The sequence below is a fragment of the Mustelus asterias genome, chromosome 1 (genome assembly GCF_964213995.1).
Source record: "Mustelus asterias chromosome 1, sMusAst1.hap1.1, whole genome shotgun sequence".
Classification (NCBI taxonomy): Eukaryota; Metazoa; Chordata; class Chondrichthyes; order Carcharhiniformes; family Triakidae; genus Mustelus; species Mustelus asterias.
This window is the reverse complement of record NC_135801.1, coordinates 34556319-34569296: the sequence shown is the minus strand read 5'-3', so window position 1 is coordinate 34569296 and position 12978 is coordinate 34556319.

The following is a 12978-nucleotide window of genomic DNA, read 5'->3' as shown; positions in this document are numbered from 1 at the left end:
TCGTGCAACCTACAGAGATGTGCTCAAAATATGTCGTGTTCAGAGGAATTTCAACAGCCTACAGTTGTTATTTATAGATTGGCTGTCACCCTTTATAGTAAATACCGATTGAGGGAAACTTTAAATCAGAAAAAGATTGAGGACAGCTGCCATGTCAGTTTATAGACTCTATGTCCTGAGTTAAATTGAGACCAAACTGATCAAATAACTATCATCTCAGCTAGATGTAAGGACTTTAATGAGCAGACACAAACTCTGCTGTTACTGTTCTAAGTCAACATCAAAATACAGGCTATAGCTTAGAATAGATTGCTTATTTGGAAGACCACAGTACTGCCATGTGATAAGTGGAAAAAATACGGTAGTGCAGTAAGTGGTGATATACTGAGGCTCAACACAGCAAAGTAGGGGATCTTGTTTATCACAGCTATACAAAGAATCATGATCTGGGCATGTTTGATATTGATATTGGGTGACAACAATTAAAATTTGTTCCAGTATCAAAGCCTTTGACAAGTTAAAAATTCATCAACAATTCCAGATTTGAAAAATAAAAGAAGAAATATGCAAAATCTTGATAAGAGTCTGGCAGTAAAATTGAAGGGAGATAAAAATGGAATGTATGGAGGCTTAAAACAGAGTGAACAGGTTGGATAAGGAGCTTTTTCTTTCCTGCTCCTGTGAATGCCAGATATGATATTCATAAAATTCCACCGTGAATTATCTATAATCAGTTAATCCATTATCTGTCACTATAGACCAAAAATGCACACTTCCTGTGATCAATTTTAAGCTCCTGTCATTCTGTTCCCAGCTATAAGTCTGCATGATTCGTTTTGTAAACATCAGGGAGATCACATCACCTAAGAGTTTTGATAGCATAGCATAGCCTGGGTTTCTGGATGCATGCATCAGCCAGGTTTTGAAAAACACAGTGCTGTAGATGAAATGATACTGTTGCCATTAGTAATGGTCTCCGTTGCTCTCTGATTTACTTTTTTGAAATGTTCCAAATAGATGTTGTGGTGAAAGGGATTTTTTAAGCAGCTGCAGATCACAGAAGTGAATCCAATCTGATTGGAAACCATTCTGAGATTTTTTTTTACTTCCATTCACAACACAGAGCAGGTGTGAGGCAGCAATCTGATACCGCCCAACGATCTCCTAAATTCAGGGACAAGCTGCAGTGTAAACAAGATCAAATTGGTTTTGAGAAAAAGATCCAAACTGTACTTGACCTGGAAATATGAAAGCATTTTGGGTAATGGAGAGCAGTAAAGAATATTTTGGTATGTAATAGTATATTTGCTGTACCAGATTATTTGGTTAGGATTAGGTACATGATCCAATTTTTACTGGGTTGTTGTGAGATCTAATGAAGAAAACAAAGTAGCTGTTATCACCATTGAACAAAACATTTTAAGAAATCAAAATTTGACTCCCCCCAGAAGTTTAGTGTGCAACTGCACTGTATACTATGTTAGTAAATCATTGCGGACTAGAAAAGACTCAAGTTTGATTCTTCACCTTTGCTGAGTTACATATTAGTTGAGTAAGGTAGCAGAGGATAAGTTCCATGGCACAGCAGCCCAGCATGTGTCAATGTATGCGTTGGGCAGGGAAGAGAAAGGAAAGAAAGTGGAGAAAAATATGAAAGTTTGCTGTTCTACGTATAATACATACAGTACTAAATGGCTGTCCAAGTATTAGGTAACAATTATTTAATCTCGAGCATTATTCATACAGTTTGTTCTTCTGAATTCCTTGAATAAATTTGTTTTTATTTGATTTTGGAATGTGTGCATTCTGAATGTGTGCATTGCTGGCAAGGACAGTATTTATTGCCTATCCCTAACTGCCCTTGAGAAAGTGATATCGAGCCACCTTCTTGCAATGCTACAATCCATGTGGTGTAGTGTTATAATATTTAAATGGGTTGCAGGTTGCTTTAAGAGCTGGTCACATGATTTAATGGTGATGTCATTCGGGTGTTGCGGAGGTTGCTGTTTTACTTTGTTTGTATTCTGTGTGGTGCAGAGAACATCTCTTTCAATAAAATATGTTGCGTATTAGTTTGAATCTATGTGTGTAAACCACAGATTTTCTTTTTGTGCAAAAACCCACAATCCTAACATAGTTAGGACATTGCGTGTAAGTACACCCACAGTGTTGTTAGGGAACCTTCCAATTCTTGTTATAGTATTTTCCCATGTGATATCTTAGGATTTTAATGATCTGCTGTTTTAACCTATAAAAGATGCATTTATTCATTAAGCCTATTGCAGTTGTTTCAGACAACTTAATGATACATAAAAAGTTATTCCTGAATAATGTAAATGGTTTTAGCAAAGTGGGTCTCATTTTAAACCAATACCTGAGTAAAATTTTTTGTGTCTTAATGTGAGATAAGAGTGACTGCCCTTGATATTAAGGCAGCATTTGACAAGTGGGGCACAATGACCCCAGCAAAATGAAAGTCAATGGGAATTGGGGGGCAAAACTTTCCACTGGTTGGAATCATACCCAGCACAAAGGAAGGTGGTTACAGTTGTTAGAAGTTAATTATCTCAGTCCCAGGACATTACCATAAGGGGTCCTCAGCCCAATCATCTTCAGCTGCTTCGCCAGTGACCTTTCATCTATCATAAGGTCAGAATTGAAGACGGTCACTGATAATTGCACTGTGTTCAGTACCTTTGGTGACTCCTCAAATGTTGAAGCAGTCTGTGCCTGCAGGTAGCAAGACCTGGGCATCATTCAGACTTGGGCTGCCAAGTTGCAAAAATCATTTGCATCACACAAGTGCCAGGAGCTGACCATCTCCACCAAGCAAGAACCATCCCCTTTTGACATTGAATGACGTTATCATTCTTGAATCCCCTACCATCAACAGTCTGAGGGCTACCATTGACCAGAAACTTAACGGTACCAGCCATATAATTACTGTGGCAACAAGAGCAGGTCAGAGAAAGGAATTCTGCAGCAAGTAACTAACCTCTGGTAAAATACTTAAATCCATTATTAAGAAGATAATAGCAAGACATTAGTTTGACGCACCTGAAATACTATGAACAGTTTTGGTCCCCTTATCTAAGGAAATATATACTGGCATTGGAGGCAGTCCAGAGAAGGGTTGATCCCAGGTATGGAGGGATATTCTTATGAGAAGAGGTTGAATAGGTTGTGCCTGAATTCACTGGAGTTTAGGAGAATGAGAGGGTACCCCATTGAGACATATAGGATTCTCAGAGAGCTTGAGAGGATATTTCCTCTTGTGGGAGAGTCTAAGACAAGAGGGCAGAATCTCAGAGTAAGGGGGTCGCTCATTTAAGGCAGAGATGAGGAGGAATTTCTTCTCTCAAGGGTAGGAACTTTGGGGGAAGGGGGGGGTACGTGCGGAGACTGTGGGATCTAATCCAGAATCTGTAGAGGTTGGGTCATGAAGTATATTCAAGGCTGATATGGACAGCTTTTTAATCAATAAGGGAATCATGGATTATGGAGATAAGGTGGGAAAATTGAGTTGAGGATTATCAGATCAATCACGATCTCATTGAATGACAGAGCAGACTTGATGGACTGAATGGTCTACTTCCCCTCCTATGTCTTATGGTTGTAAGATGTGTGTTGTTCAGTAGGTTTCATGAAAAAGTTCTGAGTCTTATATAGTTGAACATTAAGTGTGTATGAACTATGTGTAACTACATACATAGGTCTAAGCGAGGAGCTATCTCCAAGCTTGCTTCTATACACATCTCTGTGCAGTACAATATTGCCCCCTAGATTCAAGACATGTCTTCTTTTACTTCACACTGTGGGTGGTACTGTACCCAGTCCCACATTAACCCCTTCTCTGCCAAACACTTGTTCCATACCTCCTCCCAAGTCATTATCCAACATATTTATAATGCATTCCTTTCAGCCAGGTCTGTGTTTTAAAAAATATCTGGTATTAAAAGTTTAATAACCACGAAACCATCATCTATTGTTCTAAAAATCTATCTGATTCACTAAAGACCTTTAGGAAAGGAAACCTGCTCTCCTTACCTGGTCCAGCCTACATATGATCCCGGACCCACAATAATGTGGTTGACTCTTAAATGGCCTAGCAAGCCACTCAGTTGTATCCAACTGCTATGAAGTCTACAAAAAAAGATTGAAACTGGATGGGCCACTCGGCATCGACCTGGGCACCGGAAATGACAGTGGCAAAACCAATCCAGTCAACTCTACAAAATCCCCCTTACTAACTGGGATTGATCTTCTTAGGTCAAGGGGAGATTTATCAGAGGTGTTCAAATCATGAAGGATTTTAATAGATTAAATAAGGAGAATCTGTGTCTCATGGCAGAAGATTTGGCAATCAAAGGACACCGATTGAAGGTGATTGGCAAAAGAGCCAACAGAGATCTGAGGAAACTTCTTTTTATGCAATGAGTGGCTATGATCTGGAATTCACTGTCTGAAAAGATGGTGCAAGCAAGTTCAGTAATAACTTTCAAAAGGAAATTAAATACATACTTGAAGGCAAAAATCTTTGAAGGCTTTTAAGGGGAAAGAGCAATGGCATGAGACTAATTGGATAGCTATTTCGAAGAGCTACCACATGTACTATATAGGTCAACTGGCCTCCTTTTGTGCTGTATTAATCTATCAATCGGGAAAAGGTGTGAACAGTGTCTAGGAAGATTATGAGTCACAAAAGTTTGATGTCTATCACTTATCTGGTTATTGAACAGTATTGACTGAAGGCTAGGAATAAGTTATGCAGCCAACCTTTCAACCAAGGAATAATTTTTTGCATGGGATATGGTTCTTAAAGATAAATATAAAACCAAATTTTAAAAAAATAAAAACCTAACAGCCAGTTGCTCACAAATCATCAATCAGTGAATTCTCGGACATAAAACACACAAAAGAAATATAAGCATACAATAACAGAATTGAAATGATAATTGCAGATAAAACAGGCTGCAGAATTCACCTTCAAGCTCCTTCCATGGTGCTACTTTCAGCTGTTTCATACAAAAAGACTTCCAGGCAGAAATTTGTAATGGACATTTTTTGATGATCTAATTGATTTCTTAGACTGTGGTGGGTAAAAGAACACCTAAGACTCTTCTGGTACCTGCTCCAACATGAATTGTGCAACCACTTCATAAGTAATTGCATTTACTGTTGACTCCCAAGCTATTTCCTATCTGTAGTCTGCTTTTAACACTGTATACTGCATTGTTCATTATGTTACAAAATGCTTGTGAGGCATAATTTTCTGGTGGCATCACGTCACCAATGTTGTTTAAAAAATAACTCAACATTTGGAAACATAGAAATATGCAGAAATAGGAAGAAACCATTGGGCTCTATTAAGCTCATCCCAAAGAGATTACTGAAAAACCAACAATTGTTTGTTAAATATATTTATTATACTTCTGTAATTTTAAAATTGTTGCCATGTTTGTGTGTATCACACACACATACACATATAAATCTGTGTCTGTAAATATGTACGTATGTGTGTGTATGTATAAATATATATATATATATATAAAATATATCATGTTTGTGAATAGAGCAACATTTTTACATTTGTAGAGACTCCATGGGATAAGTTGATTGCCATCACGATGCTGTGTCATTACTTGTGTAACTCATAAGGAAGGAGATTGCTGCAAGGGAAACCAACAGGAGATTGTTGACTAACTTCAGCTTCTAGTGTAGCTGCTAGGGATTATGTGTTATTGACAGGGCCAGTTAATCAATCTGCTGTTTGGCTGGGGGACCAATGCAAATTTCAGATGGATCTTGAATTGGTTGTCTGGCAGCAATTTGGGTTCTTCAGTGCTGCATAGAGTAAATATGTGGCAATGAAATCATCCTTGATATGCAGGACAATATTTCACAATAGAAAACCAACAGGATTTCAGCGTCTTACCATTAGTCACATGGAAATCAGGTTCAACTTTGGACACTGTTAATTTAATGCCTGAAGGAAAAATCAGTGTTTGTGGATGAACATCACCATCATTGTCCACACGATCTTGACAGACTGCTGGTCAGATTCTGTGACATGTAGAGTCACAATGACCGGTACCACTTTGCTGCTCTAGCCTTCTTATATCTTCTCAGCCACTGAGAATGCACACTCTTCCTTCTCCTGTTTTGCTACTGAGCACTTTTTGGACCACAGTTTGTCTAGCACATTCTCCTCGACCTTGTTGCCATGGATGGCCCTATCAGGAGCATGGAGCTCTCAATGGCATTGCTCAAGGGATTGTCAGAGCGCACAAGCCTTTCCTTCGTGTCAAGGTGTTGATTCATGGTGGGGTTCATCACATCCCCTAATTGTAGTGATGTAATTATCATCTCCAAATTCCACTTTGGCTTTTCTTACCTCTTCTATACTGTCAGATCTTCCTTGGTTTTGAACATCTCAGGGTTAACTGCCTTGCCTAACTTTACTTTGAAATCTTCATATAATGCTTCCCGAGGTTCATGGTTCTTTCATCACTAAAGTCTCCAGCCTCCTGTCTGTTAATTGTATAGTAATTATGTATTTAATTGTGTTCAGGTTTGGGCAGTAACTGGAAATATACAATTCACATTGATTATCCCATATATGCAGCCACCTCTTCAACCTAGTGTTTAAAATAGGGTATCATTCTTCTAAGACTTTCATCTGTTAAATCACTTAAAGAGCTCTTTCTTATCTCCCTCTTAATACTTATTCCCCTGAAATCCCAAACCATTTACATTTCTGTCCTGGAAAACAATTACATCTAAACTCCCTTATTAGCATTTTCTTAAAAACCAGCATTGGTTAGACCCAGCACCTCTGAAGATATTCATACTTGTTGACTTCCATCCTATAACCTCACCACCTGCAATGACATCATCCCCATTAGAATTAGGACATCTCCGACACCTGTTGATTACCATCAATAGTCATCTCTGTTACTTCAAATCTACAGCCATGAGCTCGAATGGACCTGGCATGTAACCAGTCTGCACTTCATTACCAGATCTGGCTGGAACATCTGAAGATTTAACAGGCTTCCTGCCTACATCTTCTACTTTATTTGCAGAGAATAGAAGCAATTCCATTTCTTATTTTCAACTACAACCATCTGTTTCACCCAATTTCACCTCTATATTCTCTGTATACATGTTGGGCAGAATTCTCCCATTCCCCCACCAGCGGCTTCAATGGCAGTGGGGAATTTGACACAAGTCACAAAATCAGTTTTATATGTGAATTTCCTGTGGGATCTTCAGCTGATGACTGCCATGGCGGATTGGGAAACCCACTGGTGGCTGCCATGAAACTGATTTGCATCCCATGAATGAGATGCAGATGAAGGCCCAAGCAGAATCTTCCATCCAACATCCAATTCTCTGTGGCCAGCAGGGAAACATGCCGGTTCAGAACACGTCTGGAACAATGAGGGAATCACCTGATCAATGCCTGGGGCTACCTCTGGAGTCTGGGACGGAGGCTGTGAACAACCTTGGACCCCAAAGCATCACAGCAGTGAGTTGGGGGAGCATCTTTCAGGTGGATCTCCTAACTTCAGTTAGGAGGTCCATCTTCCAGCCTCAGAGTGTTCCTGGAGATTCATCTTCTTTCTTCAATGGTGAGTCAGTGATGTTGGGGACGTTTTAAATATGGCACTCAGATACGATGGCAGGATGTGAGCCATCCTGCCAAGGAATATAATGCTGAAACCCCGGGTGCATAATTAATTAGGTCAGGGCCAAAAGATATGGCATAGTTTCCCACCAGTCTCCTCAGTGGGAAACACTTTCTATTTTGCTTGCATCATGGGACTTAGTTCTAGATGGGAACTAGATGACACCCCACTGTCTCTCCTTAGGTTCAAAATATGAGAATATATTCAATTAAATCCTGTAAAACAGACCATCTGCAGCTTATGGCTCCAGGCCTCATTACAGCTATAGTCAAAACATAGACAAAATAGTTGAATTCAAGAGGTTGGGTGAGAATAACTGTCCTGGCCATCAAGGCAAGTGTGTCACCGAGGCATCCTAGGAAAATTGAAGACAATGGGACTGGGGTGAGGGAGGGGAAAACACTTCACTGGTTGGAGTCATACCTAGCACTAAGGAAGAAGGTTGTGTTTATTGGACAATAGTCATCTCAGCCACAGGACGTTGACGGAGGAATTCCTCAGGGTAGGATCCTAGGCCCAATCATCTTCATCTACTTCATCAATGACCTTCCCTTCATCATAAGGACGGAAATGCAGATGATCACTGATTATTGCACAGTGTTCAGTACTATTCATAACACTTTAGATTCTGGATCTGTTCGTGCCCACACTTAGCAAGACTTGGTAACATTCAGGATTTGGCTGATCAGCTGTTAATATTTTGCCACCTACGTGCCAGGCAATGACCATCTCCAATAAGACGGAAATTAACCATCTCTGTTGACATTCAATGGCATTACCATCGCTGAATCCCCTCCCATCAACATCCTGAGGGTTACCATTGACCAGCAATTTGACTGGAACTACAGAAACAGGTCATAGGCCGGGAATTCTGAAGTGAGTACTTTGTTTCCTGATTCACCAAAGCCTGCCCACCATTTACAAGGCACCACTCATGAGTGTGATGGAATATTGTCCACTTGCATGGATGAGTGCAGTTCCATTAACACTGAAGAAGCTCGACATCATCCAGAATGAGGCAGTCTGTTTGATCAGCATTCCATCCACCACCACATTAAATATTCACTCTCTCCACCAATGGCACACAATGGCAGCAGTATGCACTATCTACAAGATGCACTGCAGCAACTTGCCAGGTCTCCTTCGACAGCATCTCCCAAACACACGACCTCTAGAGGTGAGGAGAAACAAAGTCAGTTAGGATTATATTCACTGGAGTTTAGAAGAGTGAGGGGGGGATCTCAAGAAAACTTATAAAATTCTAACAGGGTTAGATAGGATAGATTCGGAAAGAATGTTCCCAATGGTGGGGGAGTGCACACCTAGGAGTCTTAGCTTGAGGTTAAGGAGTAAATCTTTTAGAACTGAGATAGGGAGAAATTTCTTCATCCCGAGGGTGGTGACTGTGTGGAATTCACTACCATTCGTGGGACATGAGCATCGCTGGCTGGCCAGCATTTATTGCCCATCCCTAGTTGCCCTTGAAAAGGTGGTGGTGAGCCACTTTTTGGATCGTTGCAGTCCATGTGCTGCAGGTTGACTCACAATGCCGTTAGGGAGGGAATTCCACGATTTTGATCCAACGACTGTGAAGTAACGGTGATATATTTCAAAGTCAGAATGGTGAGTGGCTTGGAGGGGAACTTGCAGGTGGTGGTGTTCCCATGTATCTGCTGTCCTTGTCCTTTTAGATGGAAGTGGTTGTGGGCATGGAAGGTGCTGTCTAAGGATCCTTGGTGAATTGCTGCAGTACATCTTGTAGATAGCGCACACTGCTGCTACTGAGTGTTGGTGGTGGAGGGAGTGGATGTTTGTAGATGTGGTGTCAATCAAGCGGGCTGCTTTGTCCTGGATGGTGTCAAGATTCTTGAGTTTTGTTGGAGCTGCACCCATCCAGGCAAGTGGGGAGTATTCCTTGGAGAGTATTCTATCAAACTTCTGACTTGTGCCTTGTAGATGGTGGATTGGCTCTGGGGAGTCAGGAGGTGAGTTACTCGCTGCAGTATTCCTAGCCTTTAACCTGCTCTTGTAGCCACTGTGTTTATGTGGCGAGACCAGTTGAGTTTCTGGTCAATGCTAACCCCAAGGATGTTGACAGTGGGGGATTCAGTGATGGTGACACCATTGAATGTCAAGGGGCGGTCATTAGAGTGTCTCTTATTGATGATGGTCATTGCCTGGCATTTGTGTGGTGCAAATGTTACTCGCCACTTGTCAGTCCAAGCCTGGATGTTGTCCAGATCTTGTTGCATTTGAACATGGACTGCTTCAGTATCTGAGGAGTCACGATTGGTGCTGAACATTGTGCAATTAACGGCAAACATCCCCACTTCTGACCTTGTGATGGAGGGAAGGTCATTGATGAAGCAGCTGAAGATTGTTGGGCCTAGGACATTACCCTGAGGGACTCCTGCAGAGATATCCTGGAGCTGATATGACTGCTCCTCCACAATCACAACCATCTTTCTATGTTCCAGGTATAACTCCAACCAACGGAGAGTTTGCCCCGATACCCATTGATTCCAGTTTTGCAAAGGCTCCTTGATGCCACACTCGGTCAAATGCAGCCTTGATGTCAAGGGCTGTTGCTCTCACCTCACCTCTGGAGTACAGTTCTTTTGTCCATGTTTGAACCAAGGCTGTAATGAGGTCAGGAGCTGAGTGACCCTGGCAAAACACAAACTGGGTGTCACTGAACAGGTTATTGCTGAGCAGGTGCTGCTTGTTAGCACTGTTCACCCTTTCCATCACTTCACTGATGATCACCGAATAGACTGGCGGCAATTGACCGGGTTAGATTTGTCCTGCTTTTTGTGTACAGGACACACCTGGGTAATTTTCCACATTGTTGGGTAGATGCCAGTGTTGTAACTGTACTGGAAGAGCTTGGCTAGGGGAGTGGCAAGTTCTGGAGCACAAGTTTTCAGTACTACTGCCGGAGTGCTATCAGGACCCAGTATCCAGTGCCTCCAACCATTTCTTAATATCACATGGAATGAGTCGAATTGGCTGGAGACTGGCATCTGAGATGTTGGGGACCACTGGAGGAGGCTGAGATGGATCATCCACTCGGCACTTCTGGCTGAATGTTGCTGCAAATGCTTCAGCCTCTTCTTTTGCACTGATGTGCTGGGATCCTTCATCATTGAGGATGGGGATATTTGTGGAGCCTCCTTCTCCAGTGAGTTGCTTAATTTTCCACCACAATTCACGATTGGTTGAGGCAAACACACTGATTTCAAGAAGAAATTCGATATAGCTCTTGGGGCTAAAGGGATCAAGGGATATGGGGGGAAGGGGGGATCAGGATATTGAATTTAATGATCAGCCATGGTCAAAATGAATTGCAGAGCAAGCTTGGAGGGCTGAATGGCCTACTCCTGCTTCTAGTTTCTATGTAAGGAGAGCAAGGGCAACAGATGCATGGGAACACCACCACTTGCAAATTCCCCTATAAGCCACACAGTATCCTAAAGGAGCTATATCACCATTCCTTCATTGTCACTGGGTCAAATCTTGAAATTGATAGCATGCTTGGTATATCTATACTTGGCGGATTCCAGTGATTCAAGAAGGTGACTCACTATCTCCCTCCTTAAGGGCAATTGGGGTTGAATTGCAAATGCCAGCCTTGTTAGCAATGCTCACATGCTATGAAAAAAAAAGATTGTGATGACAGCTGGTTACTGATCCACTGCCAAAGGAAACACCTTTCCCCTACTTACTCTATTAAAACTGCTTATACACATCTACAAGGTGTACTACTAACTTTGTCTACTCCAAGGAAAACAATCTCAGCTTCACCAATCTCTCTACCTAATTGTAGTTCCTCAGCCTTGTTAAACCTCCTCTACAGCCTCACCCAAGCCTTGATGTCCTGTCAAAATTTTAGTGACCAAGAATTGTACACAATACTCCAGTTGACGTGTAAGTAGTGATTGATAAAGGTTTAGCATGACTTCCTTGTTTTTGTATTCAATATCCCAATTTGCAAAGCCATGTATCTATCCTATGTGTTTTCTTAACTGATTTATCAACTTGATCTGCCACCTTCAAGGATTTTGAATATGCTCCCGAAATGACCCTGCTCTTGCAGTCCCCCAAATCAAAATGGTGCCATTCAGATTTTAAAGCCTCTCACTGTTGTTTCTTCAAAAGTACACAATTTCACTTAAATTAAATGCATTAAGTTGCATTTGTTGTGTCTGCCCATTCTGAGCTTTGCCCAGGCAGTAGTAAAATGGGTAGACACAGCTGGAGGTTTACTCTTTGGTACTCTCATGCTCATATTTGCTCTGTTGCCAAGTTTTGTACCACCTGCAAAGTGGTCCCTTCCCAGACTCAATCCCTGCACTGTGCTAAATGAATTGATCTTAGCCATGTTGATGATGAGAATATTCCCAGTTGCATATATAATATACATTGCTGAGGAAATGGTTGGATTCTATTGTGAGAGGTATGCACTACAACAGCTTCCTTGCATTATTTAAGCTCACATTTAAAGAATGGCCTCTAGAGTGACCAAGAATTTATGTGTTAGCTTATTCAGCATAGAAAGAAAGTCTGGAAAAAGCGATTGTAAAATGTGTCAACCCAGTTCCTAAATGAGAAGTGCTCACAAGACAAGGCTGGTGCTCATTTGGCACCAACTGAAATGCATACTACAGAATAGCTATTGTGGGAAAATGTCTTACTAAGGCAGCAGGAGGTACAGTGCTGTTCTAAAGCTTTGGCACTAAACATAGTATTTGTGCTGGAAAATACATTGCATTTAACTTGTGCTACATCAGAGTGTATGCTCCTGATATTGGGTGCCTGTTTTCTTTAACTGTGAGTGTTTCACTATAAGAAGTATTACTTCACCAGAAGGAAACCTATATAACTGGCAACATTTTTGGGATGTTGAATACAATTGTGTTTCACGTTACTGGCAGTTTAATCACACTTTTACATGTTGCACTCCATTGATACCACATTTTTTACTACCCCCATCAAAACATTATTGATTAATAGTTTACCTCTTGTAGTGTCTGATGCACTATCAATTATGACACGAAGACTCCTGTGAGTGAGGGAATAGGCTTTTATTCACAGAGAACAGGAGCACACCCTTGTAGCTGACCTGGTCCAGACTGAGGCGAGGAGGAGGGACCATCACCTTTATACCCCACTCTGGGTGGAAAGGGAAGAGTCTCAGGTGGAAAGGGAGGAGTCTCGGGCCAGGTGCAGCATGGGTGTGTCCAGGCACATACATGTAGTAACAGTGGTTCACCACAGTGTCAACTCC